The sequence below is a fragment of the Sapajus apella genome, unplaced genomic scaffold (assembly GCF_009761245.1).
Source record: "Sapajus apella isolate SASKATOON/1434 unplaced genomic scaffold, GSC_monkey_1.0 scaffold35, whole genome shotgun sequence".
NCBI lineage: Eukaryota > Metazoa > Chordata > Mammalia > Primates > Cebidae > Sapajus > Sapajus apella.
This window is the reverse complement of record NW_022436975.1, coordinates 7,369,002-7,383,658: the sequence shown is the minus strand read 5'-3', so window position 1 is coordinate 7,383,658 and position 14,657 is coordinate 7,369,002. Positions and strand designations below refer to the sequence as shown.

Below are 14,657 nucleotides of genomic sequence, written 5' to 3'. Positions count from 1 at the left end.
GTGCCTTGGGGTTGCTCTTCTTGACGAATATCTTTGTGGTGTTCTCTGTATTTCCTGGACTTGAATGTTTGCCTGCCTTGCTAGGTTGGGGAAGTTTTCCTGGATAATATCCTGAAGAGTATTTTCCAGCTTGGATTCATTCTCTTTGTTGCATTCAGGTATGCATATCAAACGTAGATTAGATCTTTTCACATAGTCCCACATTTCTTGGAGATTTTGTTCATTCCTTTTTACCCTTTTTTCTCCAGTCTTGCCTTCCCGTTTTATTTCATTAAGTTGATCTTCGACCTCTGATATCCTTTCTTCTGCTTCGTCAATTTGGCTGTTGATACTTGTGCATGCTTCGCGAAGTTCTCGTGTTGCGTTTTTCAGCTCCATCAATTCACTTATATTCCTTTCTATTTGGTCCATTCTTGTTAGCATTTCGTCAAATCTTTTTTCAAGGTTCTTAGTTTCTTTGCATTTGGTTAGAACATGTTCTTTAAGTTCACAGAAGTTTCTTACTACCCACCTTCTGAAGTCTGATTCTGTCATTTCATCACACTCGTTCTCCATCCAACCTTGTTCCCTTGCTGGTGAGGAGTTGTGATCCCTTGTAGGAGGAGAGGTGTTCTGGTTTCGGGTGTTTTCATCCTTTTTGTGCTGGCTTCTTCCCATGTTTAAGGATTTATCCACCTGTCGACTTTGTAGTTGCTGGCTTTCAGATTGGGTCTCAAATCTTTCAGATTGACGTTCTGTTTGTTGATGATGAGGTTATTTCTGTTTCTTGGTTTTCCTTCTGACAGTCTGGCCCCTCTGCTGTAGGTCTGCTGAGGTTCACTCCAGGCCCTGCTTGCCTGGGGTTCACCTGCAGCAGCTGCTGAACAGTAAGGGTTGTTACCAGTTTTCTTCTTCTGCTATCTTTGTCCCAGAAGGATACCCACCTATTGTCAATCTGATCTCTCCTTTATGAGGTGTCTCTTTGGACATATAGGGGTCAGGGAGCTGGTTGAGGAGACTGTCTCTTCTTTATAGGAGCTCAAATGGTGAGCTGTGAACTCTGTTGTTCATTCAGAGCTACTGGGCAGGTACATTTAGGTCTGCTGCAGCAGAACTCATAAACTGCTTTTTGTTCCCAGGTGCTCTGTCCCAGGGATTTAGGGCTTTATTTATGAGTTTCCGTTATGCTGCTGCCTTCTTTTTTTTTTTCCTTCAGAGCTGCCCTGCCCAGCAAGGAGGTAGCCTAGTCACTCTCTGCCTGTAGAGGCTTTGCTGAGCTGCTGTGGGCTCCGCCCAGCTGCTGAGTGAACTTCCCTGCAGTCCTGTTTATGTGGGTGTAGTTAGAACTGCTTTGGCGATGGTGGCCCGCCTCTGTTGAGGCGGAGTCTCTCTGCTGTGGCGGGTTGCCTTGGCAACAGCGGGCTGCCTCAGCAATGGCAGGTTGCCTTGGCAACGGCGGGCTGCCTCAGCATTGGCCAACTACCTCCGTTGTGACGGGCTGCCTCGGTAATGGCGGACATCCCTCCCCCACAGAGCTGGACTGTCCTGGGTTCAGCTGCGCTTGCTGCGAAACTCTCAATCCAGAGTTTCTCATTGCTGTTCTTTTGTGGGGGTGGGACCAGCCGAGCCTGATTGCCTAGCTCCCTGCCTGAGAGCCTTTTTTTTCTTTTCTTTTTTTTTTTTTTGAGACAAAGTTGGCGTGATCTCGGCTCACAGCAACCTCCGCCTCCTGGGTTCAGGCAATTCTCCTGCCTCAGCCTCCTGAGTAGCTGGGATTACAGGCACGTGCCACCATGCCCAGCTAATTTTTTGTAGTTTTAGTAGAGACGGGGTTTCACCATGTTGACCAGGATGGTCTCGATCTCTTGACCTCATGATACACCCGCCTTGGCCTCCCAAAGCGCTGGGATTACAGGCGTGAGCCACCACGCCCGGCCCAGAGCCTTTTTTAAGTTGGTGTTCCAGTCGCCTGTTGAAGAGGCGCCGGGGTCTGTTTGTTTTCCCCTGCGGCCACTCACTGCGCTGGCTTAAACAGAGGCACTGCGGTTTGTGGCGCTTTTTTTTTTTTTCCCCCTGGAATCTACTGTCCTGGTTCCCTGCTCAGTCCCCTTTTTAAACAGATGAATGGGCGACTTCCCGTGGCTCCAATTGCCAGCCAAAAGGGCACCTAGACCGGTGTATTTTGTACGGAGAACCGCTGCTCTGGGGCGCCGACAAAGCAGCCACGCGGGGCAAAGCAGCGTCGCCAGCCAGCACAGCCGCGCTGGCCGAAACAGCCGCGCTGGTGACCTGTGGAGCTCCTCCGCCTGGGAATTTCCTAGTCTGTGGGCAATAAAAATGCGGCGTCCACTCACCCTCTGCGCTTTCACTGGGAGCTGCAATCCTGAGCTGTTCCTAAATGGCCATCTTGGATCCACATCCTAAATTATTTATTATATTAATTTGGTAATTGGATGAAAATAAAAAATTGTTGGGATAAATGCTGGAAATTGTACGGGAAACGATGATGGTAGCTAGCAGGCAGTAAATAGCTAATTTTTAAAATGCTGCATTCATTGACTGCTCTTTATATAGTGTAGGCACTCGCTGTGTTTTCTCTTCATTTCTGACTATAGGCTCTGAGAAGTAAAATAACTTACCTAAGGTCACACCGCTAGTAAGATTCTAAGTCAGGTCTGACAGATTTCAAAACCCCTGGCACTCTGCTACCCAGAGCCAGTAAAGAGAACATGTGCAAAGGTCAGAGTTTCCTCTGAAAAGCTCATGAATGTAATCGTGGAGACATCTAGATATTTATCGGAAATTTTGCATTGACACTCAAGGAAGTTGTGCAGGATAATTAAAAGCCTATTTGTTTTGCTTGGCTTTAGCTTAAATTTAACACACTGGGTGTGGTAATGCTGATTCTTTCACAGCATCCAGAGGTTCAACTTGGTTGTCGTGTGTGACATCGGCTAATAGAGAAAGTGTATTATGACTTCAGAAATATAATTCATGAGTAGAGAAAATCTTTTACTATTGGGGCCGGTGGGGAGAAGTCGAAAGAGGAGCCTTAGGTAGTCAGGAAGTTTTTAACCTACAAATATGTCAATTGGAACCGGTGGGAAATCAGGTTGAGCCTGGGCTTTGCTCCCTGAGGCAGAGGCCACCCCCGCATGGGGAGGTGAGATGACAGGCTGGCTCTAGACAGCATGTGCTTCTAGGGTTCCTGAAACAGTTTGGCATGTCCCTCCCCAGCCTCCAGGCACAACCTGAGCCTCTGCCCAGTGGCCCGGTGCCTTTCCAGCACCAGGAATGAGATTGTCTACGTGCAGTTCTGAGATGGATGCTTCCTTTATCAAACTGTGAACATTCCTTTCTAGTTTAAAAAAGGGTCACGAGTTCCTTGAGATTTTTAGCAAGACACTGAAAAAGGGCCATTTATAGATTCTGCCTGGAAAAAGAAAAGCACTTGAAGTTTGTGCTTTATCCTGTACCCTCTGAACTGCCACACACCCAATCCATGACAACCGTGGGCCATGGATAAGAGAGCACAGATAGTGACAGGATTACATACAGTGATTATTTGCTTGGAACAAACAGTTCCAGTGTGCTTAAAATTTGTTCAGGTCCATTCTCACAGCACCATACAAGTGAATAATCATTTTTCTCATTAGGGAAGGAAGTGAAGGGCTGTGAGAACAGAAAGAGCATACCTTATCTCTCTCTCTCTCTCTTTTTGACATAACACAGGGAGAAAGAAAGACTCAACCAAAAAATTTAATTTATGCCAATATAATGACTTCACTACAGGAAGTACTCTCACTCTCTCATTTGTTGAAGAGAAAAATATGACCAAGCACAAGACAGAGAGGAGAGGCAAGGTGTACAAGAAAAGAGGTGACGGGCCAGGCACAATGGCTCATGCCTATAATCCCAGCACTCTGGGGGCCCAGGCAGGTGACGTGCTTACACTCAGGACTTCGAGACCAGCCTGGGCAATGTGGCAAAACCCTATCTCTACAAGAAATACAAAAATTACCAAGGCATGCTGATGGGCACCTATCGTCCCAGCTACTTGGCAGGTTGACATGGGAGGATTGCTTCAGCATGGGAGGTTGAGGCTGCAGTAAGCTGTGATCGTGCCACTGTATCCCAGCCTGGGCAACAGAGTGAGACCCTGTCTCAAAAAAAAAAAAAAGGAAAATATAAATACGAGATAATCTGTGAGAGACCCCCTCCGAACACAACACGGTCACAAAAACAATAACCCCTTTGCCTCCTTGGCTTTGATCTTCTCTAAATAAAAAGTGACTTGCTGTCTGCATTAAAGTTCACCATAAATCTTTAAGGTAAGAATCTTGGAACAAGACACAATCTATGCAGTGCTAGAAAAGAAACATTACAGAACTGCTAGCCTTTCATTTTTCACAATGGTTAGTCGGAAAAATTATGGGGTTGGATAATATTCTATTGGTACTTTAATTGTAGCTATAAAAATAAACCCAGTAGAAATTATAGACGAAGATTACAAAAAAAAAAAAAAAAAAAAAAAGCGTGGTTTCCCTGCCATCTATGTAGATAAATGGTATTAAATCCATCATCTTTGTAAAGAAGCATCTCAGAAAAACAACACAGTGGCATGTAGCCACCAATTCGCATTTGGCTTCCACAGTGGAGAAAAGTTTTAGTAATATTTTCTTTTACTACCATGGATCTTAGGAAGGAAGAGAATATTTACATAGGAAGGAAAAGGCATAGCATAGCGACTAAAATTTTCATGTCACCCAAATGCTCCATTTTCAAAACAGTTTCTGTTTCTGCATACAAAACTCTTCAACAAAGCAGGTGAAATCCAGCAAATGCATTCGATTTGTGTTCTTTCTACTCCCTGTGCTTCCCTCTGTCATACCCTACTCTCCCTGGTTTTTGGAAGGCTGGAGGCCAAGACGGCGTTTCCTCCCTATGTTCCATCCCCTGCCTGAATACAGCATAAGGCAGGACAAGCTGGAGGCAATGAGCCCCAGAAATAGCCCATGCATATCTCATTTGGTCTGTGCTCTTTCTGATTTTGATCAACGTTCATTCTCTACCATTCCTTCTGCCTCTGACTCTCCCGCTGGACAGAGAATCAAGCTAAGTCCCAGCCCATCACAGACTTTGAGCGGGATCTCTCCCTTCTAAGGCTTTCCCATGGACTGACACTTCAGAAAGCAGTAACACCTTCTGGCATAAACATTGCATGTTCTCATTTACATATGGCCACTGAGGCAGTGTATCCTGGGGATGGCCCAGTTCTGTCAATGCAAAACCTCAGCCAGTTTATGCATAAGAACATGGACTGATAAATTTTACACATTTAGGAATATTATTTGTACAACTCCTAATTACCCATCTACAGCAAATGAATCCAGGTCAGGTGGGGTCTTCTGTTTGTCCCCCTCCTCCGCAGCCAGACACCCATGTATTCAGCAGACATTTAAGTGTCTGCTTGGTTCCAAGCCTAGGCAGTCAAAATACAACAATAAAACAAAACTAGTTCTTGCCTCTCAGGGTGCGTGTTTGAGATCCTTCAGTTTTAGGAAATAAAAAGCAATAGTTTATACAATTTCACATCTGCATTTTTTAAATAGGAGGTTTTGGCAGACTTGCTCAACTTGATGGCAAGAATCTAACTGAAATAAAGACATTATAGACAAATTTGCTTTTCTTATGCTTAGTATGCAGTTGCTGCCATCCTGAAAACCCTCTCTCTCAAACCATTGGGATATTCTGAGTCTGGTGAGAGAAGTTTTCTACAAATGCACATAGTTTAAATCCATTGGAAGGGGAATAACATTTTTATAAAGTTTTATCCACTGTAATCCAAGGTGGGACAAGTAAGCATTTTCCATTTGAGAAGAAACTGATACCTCTACAGAAACGCAAAAGCTCTAGTACTCATGGGATTGACCAGTCAGTATAATATGCTGTGAAACAATTGCTATCTTGGCCGATAATGACACATAGAACAAATGCAAGATAAAAAGTGACCAGATAGTAGAGTAAGGCGGGCTTGAGAATGAGAAGGCTAACGTATTTGTTTCAGAGGCTGATAAATTATGTTGGCATAGTGTCACTAGTGGCTCAAGCCAAACATTTGTAAAGTCGTAAAGCAAAATGAATGCCACCTCATTACTGTATTTGACAAGAGGGGGCATCGGGGCAAAGGTATTAGAATAAGAACTTCATGTTCATTCTGAACCTCCACACCCACTGTCTTAAAATAAAAGAAAATGGACTTCCTTCATGGTTTAGAGATTCAGAGTCTTGATTTTTAAAAAAATTCTGGATATTCTTATTCATCAAGCTTCCAAATCTTTTCTAGGAAACAGGTACTTACTATCTTCCAAAGCTATATGGATCGATAGGACTGATTCTATCCCAGCCCCATAACTAATTATCTCATTCAATGGTCTTTATGTTTTTTAAGAAGTTAATAGGAAGGCAGTGGCAGCAGACAAAATTTTATATAAACCTGCAAAAGAGCCAGCTGCCACTTATATGCAATTTGAAATTCAGCATCGCCTCTAAAATTCAGCAGCTGAAAGCTGTGTCGGACTTTGTTAATCCTGACCTTACATGAGTGTGGGTGATTTTCTAGTTCTGCATGACTCCTGAAAAGTAATAACATTGGTAAAAACAGGTTACAGAAAAGGACCATATTCTTACCTATGCCAGTGCCTATACCTCACCTATATTGTATCTATACCTACACTACAGTTATGCCTATATTATGCCTACACCTATACCTATATTATACCTAGACCTATATACTGATGCTTAAATCTACACCCACATGCATACCTATACCTACACATATACCTATATCTACACACCTACAACTATACCTTTGTCCACACCTATGCCTATATTATACCTATACCACACCTATATCTATACGTACACCTATACCTAGAGATTCTTGAGGGTGTACTGGGTCCCGGCTGGATTCTTAGCACTGTCAAAGTATGCTTTATAAATTATATGTAGTCTATGAATACACGGTTCTCCCACAGATAAGGATGAATTAGGATGACCACTGAAAGTGGTCTAACACCAATTTGCTGTCGAAGTGCCTAACAACAGGGTTTTCCATGGTTTCAAGGTAAAGAATCGTTTATTATTTGAATTATTCAAAAAGTATGAGTAAATTGCCTAGTATATACTAAGTGCTGTCTTTACTTCTATTTTAATTGAACATTCTAAAATTGACGTTCACAGTTGCTAGTACATCTTTTTTTTTTCCATTTCAAGTAAGATGATTGCCAACCAAAGAATGTCTTAGATATTAGAAAGTACAAATGGCAAAATTGCCTGTATTAAAATTCTTTTTAATTTCAGAGAGTTCACAGCCCGTCAGGCCAGGTACGATGTAGAGGATGAGCTGAAATGAGAAGTATAGGTCAGGACCACACAAGGTGATTCCAGACGTCCTTGCAGGAGTTAGGGAACTCAGCCCGTTCCCTTAGAGAAAAGCCTCTTATGAAGCCCTAAATTAGACATCCAAAGGTCCAGAATCAGGGCAGCCAGAGCTAGAATGTAAAAAATAAGTAAATAAATAAAAGGAGCCCTGTGTGACCTGCTTTTGTAGATCTTCCTGAGGATCTATGGATTTCTTTACAATAAATGTGTTTCATTTCATTACGTTACTGTCAGAAGAGAGATAATTTGATAATTTTCACTTTATATTTAGAAACTGACCTGCTGCAGCCCTTTTGAAAAGAAAATGTGTTCTTTGATGCACATATAGCTATCCCTTAGCTGTCTCGAAAATACCCGTCTTAGGTAGCCAGAACAACTTCCTAATGAAACCATCAGAAACCTAAGATCCTTTTCCTGAATTCTAAAACTTACAAATGACCTTGAAAAATGTATATTAGCTTAAATTCCATTAAGATTTTAGTGGATGGGAAAAGGCTCACACAACTTCCTAATGCTAGGAAAAAAGAAGTACACTTAATTTTTCAGATAATTTCTGTGCTTCACAGGGCACTACAAAAAGCGTAAGTAAATAGCTTCTTGGTTACTAAAGCTTTAGTTTCCCACTCGCATTCTTACACGTTAGAGTACCCTAAATCAAATGATGCTATTTAACACTGTGCAATTCTCTATATAAATAAAAGTAGTCATTATGGATATGAAATAAGAATGACAATAGTTGGTGCATTAATTCCACAGCATACTAGACAATCCTAAAAAAGACTCTAAATTTGATTAAAGCTACCTCATTGGATGACTATAAACAGAATCTTTCTAATTGACCTTTACATAGGTCTTTCTAGACATTTTTTGGTGCATCTTCAGCTGATGCTTTGTTTGATGGAGCTGCCAGAACACAATCTATTATTAAAAAGTTCCCAAAGCTTAAAACCTGAATGGCAATTTGAAATTGTCAATCCATAAAGCATGTAAGCAGCACCATGCACTTGGTGCAGCCTATTGGGTGGACAGGATCAATCATGAGAACCGGCAATTCAGATTCAGCTAGGACGTTACAGGAACTTGAGCCTAAGCAACGTTTTGACCACGTAACTTGAGTAGATAAAGCGTCTATGGAAAGCAGAATGATGTTATATTCTGCTGTACACCCTCCAAAAGAGAAGACATAAAGCCCAGGAGGCTCCAGCAAAAGGAGCAGAGGGCAAGAGAGTCATTGCTTTGTCTCCAGTACCTTCCCAATTTCAGGTTTTAGCTCTTCATGAGTACTGATTTTACTTGTGTCCTTGAATTGCAGGAAATACCCCTTTCAACAATGATCTTCTTTTGCATAAGTTGCTTTGAGTGGGTTTCATTTGGCTATAGCCAAACAGCGTCTGACCAGAATATTAACTTCATGAAAGCAGAGATATGGCCTGTTTTAACTATGACTTAAGAACCACACTTAACGATCAACAAAAATTGTTGAATGAATTGACTACAGAGAGAGAGAAAGAGAGATAAATTTTGCCAAAGGGGTCTGGGAAGGATAGACGGTGAGGATTCCATCTTCCTTTGCCAAATCTAGGTCCCAGAAAGACTGTTGTTATGTCTCCACTGAGACATGATAGTGAAATGGAATAAGGAAAAAAATAGGTCACAAGTCAGTGGGAGGTCACATTGCCCTGGGACCCTCTGAGACTCCAGCCTGCAGGCAGGAGACCTAAGACAGTCTGAGAAAAGCCAAGAAATACAGGAAAAAAAGTTAAACTGAAATGAAAGCATATTAAGTTTAAAAACATGCTTAAACATATATCTGCCTGTATAAGAACATTTATATTATTTACATTCATGGGCCCCTATGAAACATGCAATAAAAAAATCCTCTGAAGATAAATGAAGCACAGTGAATATATGAGTACTCTGACAAGCAGAAGGGCCCTCTATAAACACAAGGCACAACTAGTGTTATGTATTGTTTTGATATATGAAAAAATATTTATCACTGACTGAGGCACATGGAGGTACCAGCTGTGTGTAATGCAATCCGACTTTCAAACCTGGCTCACACGTCTCCTAATTCTGAATGCAGGCAGAGGAAATTACATGTATGCATGAATGTCAAATGGCAGAAACTAAATTACAGAGCAGAGGATGAATGCACTTTGGCGGGAATGAATCAGCTATTTAGAAAGCCTATGTAGTATCGTATGCCTGTGAAAAGGAAGCATTAAAAATATTATGAGAAACTGGGCTCCTTGTGATCGTTGATAAATGTTCCAGGAAGAGGCTCCCAGCCTCTGTCCATTGGATCTTTGGTGGGGGTGAATAAGAAAAAATAATAATGTAAGTGGTTTTGTACTGGTTACTCAAAGAGTAGCCCAGCAGGCTCTGGGGCTCATAAGAGAAAGGATAAAGCACCGTGATTGTAATTGTGAACTGCAGAAGAAACCAGATCTTCAGTGTGGCAGAACATGCCAAGAAAGGGAGTAAGATCACAAAGATGACTAGGAAGTTTGAGCACCATCTCCCTGTGTGGTTCGTGACATTTTTGTATCAAGAGAATATAGGACTCATCGTTGGAAGATCCAGCTTTCCACTGGCTGGATCACCTGTTGGCCATATGGGCTCAAGTAAGTCATTTCATCTTTCTAAGACTCAGTGTCTTCATCAGTAAATTAATGCTGATGGCAATGGCTTTTGCTCAAAGTGAGGATTTGTGAAAATCAAAAGAGCTAATGCTTATACAAGTACTTTGAAAATCAATGTCATATAAAGTCCATTAAATCATTTAAAATAATTTCTTTAAGAAGTCCTGGCCGGGCGCAGTGGCTCAAGCCTGTAATCCCAGCACTTTGGGAGGCCGAGGCGGGTGGATCACGAGGTCAAGAGATCGAGACCATCCTGGTTAACATGGTGAAACCCCGTCTCTACTAAAAATACAAAAAATTAGCTGGGCATGGTGGTGCGTGCCTGTAATCACAGCTACTGAGGAGGCTGAGGCAGGAGAATTGCCTGAACCCAGGAGGTGGAGGTTGCGGTGAGCCGAGATCTCACCATTGCACTCCAGCCTGGGTAACATGAGTGAAACTCCGTCTCAAAAAAAAAAAGAAGTCCTATAGCAAAGTTGAGGTCAGGCAGTTTGGGAAGCAGTATAAGGAGCAGGAAAAAGGGCCCTCTCCCAGACGATTATAGGAAACCTTCCAGCTCATAGCTTCTCCATCTTCCTGCCCACACTTGCCACTGGAACCTCAGGCTTCATCTACCAATTGGAGGTGCATTTTCACTTTCAAAACTCCCCCTGCTATTCATCTTAACCTAATTTCTTCTCTTTGGCTTAAAAATATTAGAGCATGAAGAAGAAGAGAAAGGAACAACACTTGGGATGTTCTTCCTTAGCCCTGGTTTCCTAAGGGAGTACCTATGCCGTTCCCTAATCCTCCTGACTTGGCTTTGCTATGAATCTTCTCCAGACACTGAGACATCTTATCTCCCTCTCTGCAGGTCTGTACTTAGCCGGCCCCCAGGGATTTTCCTCCCAGAAATCCAGAGCACAGTGAATAAAGAGGGATCCCCATGACTCTCTGGGAGCTTGCCTGTGGCAGCTCTCATTATTCTCCTCTTACAAATGAGGAAGCTTTGTGGCTAAAAGGTTGAGTGATTGATTCAAAGAATGACTGAGTCACTGATGAAGCTGAAAATGACATCCAAAGCTCCTCAATGTAAACTCAAAAAGAAAAAGATACTGTAATGCTGTCTTTCTTTCCGAGACCCCAGAACCTTGCAGAATGCCCATGACTCTCAATCGTTTTTGGAGGAATCTGCTTTATCGATCCCAGATTGAAAAACAAAGTAAAATGTACTTGCTATTAATAATATACTTAGTAGGTAGAAGAAAGCCTTTCAAAAGCTTAGGATGAGGCACCTTTCTGTTCTATATGCCACTCAGTTGACACAGCTGATGAGTTTATTCGATTTATCTGTAGGCACAACTGACCACAAATAAATGAGACCAGGATGTTCTTTAATCCCTTTCCCCCAAGTTATGTCCTGGCTGGTGATACACTGGTGAAACCACATCGTACTGTCTGTGATAAACTCTTCTCTCTCTTGCCTTACTATCTGTGCTTCCCTAGCCACCTGCCTTAACTGCATCCACTATCCCTGAGGCACTGAGGAGCAGAAGTTCCCATCCACACCAACCTTGCTCAGAGTCCTCTTTCAGACCCTTGTGATTACTTCAATTTAGCAGTCTGTGTGAGATACGGTGTTGGGTGTTAGGGATGCAGCAAAAAGCAAGGAAGGCACCATCTCTAAATAAAAATACCAAGGCAGAGGCTATGAAAAGGGAGAAGGAAACAGGGATTGAGGATCTGGTATGGTGCGTGTGTACATCTGCACTGTTTTAGATGGGGTGGTCAGAGAAGATGAGATCTGAGCAGACGCCCATGGGAAGTGAAGGAGTAAGCCATGCGGACAGCTGAGTAAGAGCGTTCTGGGCAGAGGGAGAAGCAAGTGTAAAACTCCTGCATTCCAAACACACTTGTACTATTGATCATCAAGTGGTGGGCAATGGGCCAGGGAAGGATAAAGGAAGGTTTCGTGGAGAGCTGAGTAGACCATGTAAGGCCTTATAAGCTATGGTAAAGACTTAGGATCTCATTCAGGAAATTCAAGTGTCAGATGGGAAGCCACTGGGAGGTAGTTATTGTTTTTCTTTAGTGGAGAATTTTGAGCCTAGGAGTCAATGATTAAGAATACTCTAACTACAGGGTGGAGAAAAGACATCTCACTACCTCAGTGTAAATAGTCCAGGTGAGAGAGAACGGGGACTTGGACTTAGGTGTTTGAAGATGGTGAGAGGTAACTGGAGTTGCAGGGGTTTCTTTTTCTTTCTTTTTTTTTTTTTTTCTGGCAGACTCTCAGTCTGTCACCCAGGCTGGAGTGCTCACTGCACTCGGCTCACTGCAACCTCTGCCGCCTGGGTTCAAGTGATCCTTGTGCCTCAGCCTCCTGAGTAGCTGGGATTACAGGTGCCTGCCACTGCGCCCAGCTTATTTATTTAGTAGAGACAGGGTTTTGCCATGTTGCCCAGGCTGGTCTCGAACTCCTGGCCTTAAGTAATCCACCTCAGCCTTAAGTAATCCACCTCGGTCTTCCAAAGTGCTGGGATTACAGTCATGAACCATGACACCCAGCGTTATACACTGCTGGTGGAATGTATATTAGTTCCACCATTATGGAAAGCAGTGTGTTGATTTCTCAAAGAACTTAAAACAGAACTACCATTTGATCCAGCAATACCATTATTGGGTATATACTCAAAGGAATAGAAATTGTTCTACCATAAAGACACATGTACACATATGTTCATCACAGCACTATTCACAATAGCAAAAACATAGAATGAACCTAAATGCCCATCCATGGTTGACTGGATAAAGAAAATGTGGTACATATGCACCATGGGATACTACACATTCATAGCAAAGAATGGGATCGTGTCCTGTGCAGCAACGTGGATGGAGCTGGAGACCATTATCCTGAGTAAACTAAGGCAGGAACAGAAAACCAAATACTGCATGTTCTCACTTATGAGTGGGAGCTAAACACTGAGTACATGTGGACACAAAGAAAGGAACAACAGACACTGGGGTCGACTTGAGGCTGGAGGGTGAGAGGAGGGAGAGGCTAGAAAAGCCATCTGCCTGGTACTATGCTTATTACCTGGGTAATGAACTAATCTGTACACCAAACCCCTGTGACATACAATTTACCTGTGTGACAAACCTGCACATGTTCCCCTGGACCTAAAATGAAAGTATTGAAAAAGCTATAAAATACTCAAAGAGAAAAATAAGAACCAGAATATTGGATATTTGGATTTTTTTCAAAACTAGCCACGGACTACTTTTTCCTAAATGAGCATGCACATGCACATAGAATAACGACTGTTGTGTTTACTGAGTGTTAACCGTGCGTGGTGGGTACTGTGAATGCACTTGTAGGTACTGTTTCACTTGTCCTCCATGACCACCATGCAGGGAGATCCTTCCATCATCTTCCTCTTCCAGTTGTGCCTTGGCAGAGCTGCGTCTGGAACTCGAGTTTCTGACTGCAGGGCCTGGATTTGCCTACTCTACTCTAGAGCCTTACAGAATTGCAATTAAAATGCACATATTGAGCAATGGGAACTCTCATTTATTGCTGGTGGGAATGCAAAATCATAAAGCCACTTTGGAAGATAGTTTGCCGGGTTTTTTTTACAAGGCTAAGCATACTCTTACCAACAGCTCAGCAATAGGCTTCCTTGGTATTTACCAAAATGAATTGAAAACATAGGTCCACACAAAAATTTGCACACAGATGTTTACAGCAGCTCTATTCATAATTGCCAAAACTTGGAAGCAGCCAATGAAAAGATGGGGAGGAAACTTAGATGCATATTAACAGTTAAAGAAAGTCAATCTGAAAAGTTACACCTGTAAAATTCTGAAAAAGGCAAAACTGTGGAGACTATAAAGAGATCAGTGGTTTTCAAGGGAGGGAAGGATGAATGGGTAGAACACAGAGGATTTTTAGGCAGTGAAACTATTCTGTATGACACTATAATGGTGGATATATAGCATTGTACGTTTATTTAAACACGAGAAATGTACACACCAAGAGTGAACCTAAGGTACACTAAGGACTCTGGGTGATAATGATATGTCAATTCAGGTTCATCGACTGTAACGATGTATTCCTTTGGAGGATGTTGATGAGTGGGGATGCTATCCACGTGCAGGGGTAGATGGTATACTGGAAATCTCTGTACTTGTTCTTCAATTTTGCTGTGAACATAAAACTGCTCTAAAAAATATAGTGAAAAAAAAGAACACAACAAAAATGTGCCTATTGTCTTACAGGTTGCCTTTCCCCCAGGTATTAGTTTTATTAAACATGATTTTGGGATTTCATAGTTTATATGACTCAGATGTGCCATTATTTACCTAATCCACTTCTTATTTTTGGACTTTTAAAAGCTTCACATCATAGTTTCCCTCATAACAGACAGCTCTCTGTGGAACTCTCTGGAAAGACAGCTCTCTGTGGAAGTCTCTGGACAGACAGCTCTCTGTAGAACTCTCTGGACAGACAGCTCTCTGTGGAACTCACTGGACAGGCAGCTCTGGACAGACATCTCTCTGTGGAACTCTCTGGACAGACATCTCTCTGTGGAACTCTCTGGACAGGCAGCT

The 14,657-nt window shown here is 42.5% G+C and overlaps 1 protein-coding gene and 2 long non-coding RNA genes across 3 annotated transcripts in view; all 3 read right to left on the bottom strand.

Moving 5' to 3' along the window:
- XKR4 (XK related 4) overlaps positions 1 to 14,657 on the bottom strand; it is a 430,784-nt gene that overhangs the window by 277,813 nt on the left and 138,314 nt on the right. The gene's annotated exons all lie outside the window — the stretch shown is intronic.
- On the bottom strand, positions 6,302 to 8,429 carry LOC116563475. The gene is made up of 2 exons (XR_004274414.1): positions 6,837 to 8,429; positions 6,302 to 6,475 (listed from the first exon to the last, which is right to left on the bottom strand). It is a non-coding gene; the product is annotated as an uncharacterized LOC116563475 (long non-coding RNA).
- Positions 11,185 to 12,355, bottom strand: LOC116563474. Its single transcript, XR_004274413.1, has 2 exons — positions 11,656 to 12,355; positions 11,185 to 11,623 (listed from the first exon to the last, which is right to left on the bottom strand). It is a non-coding gene; the product is annotated as an uncharacterized LOC116563474 (long non-coding RNA).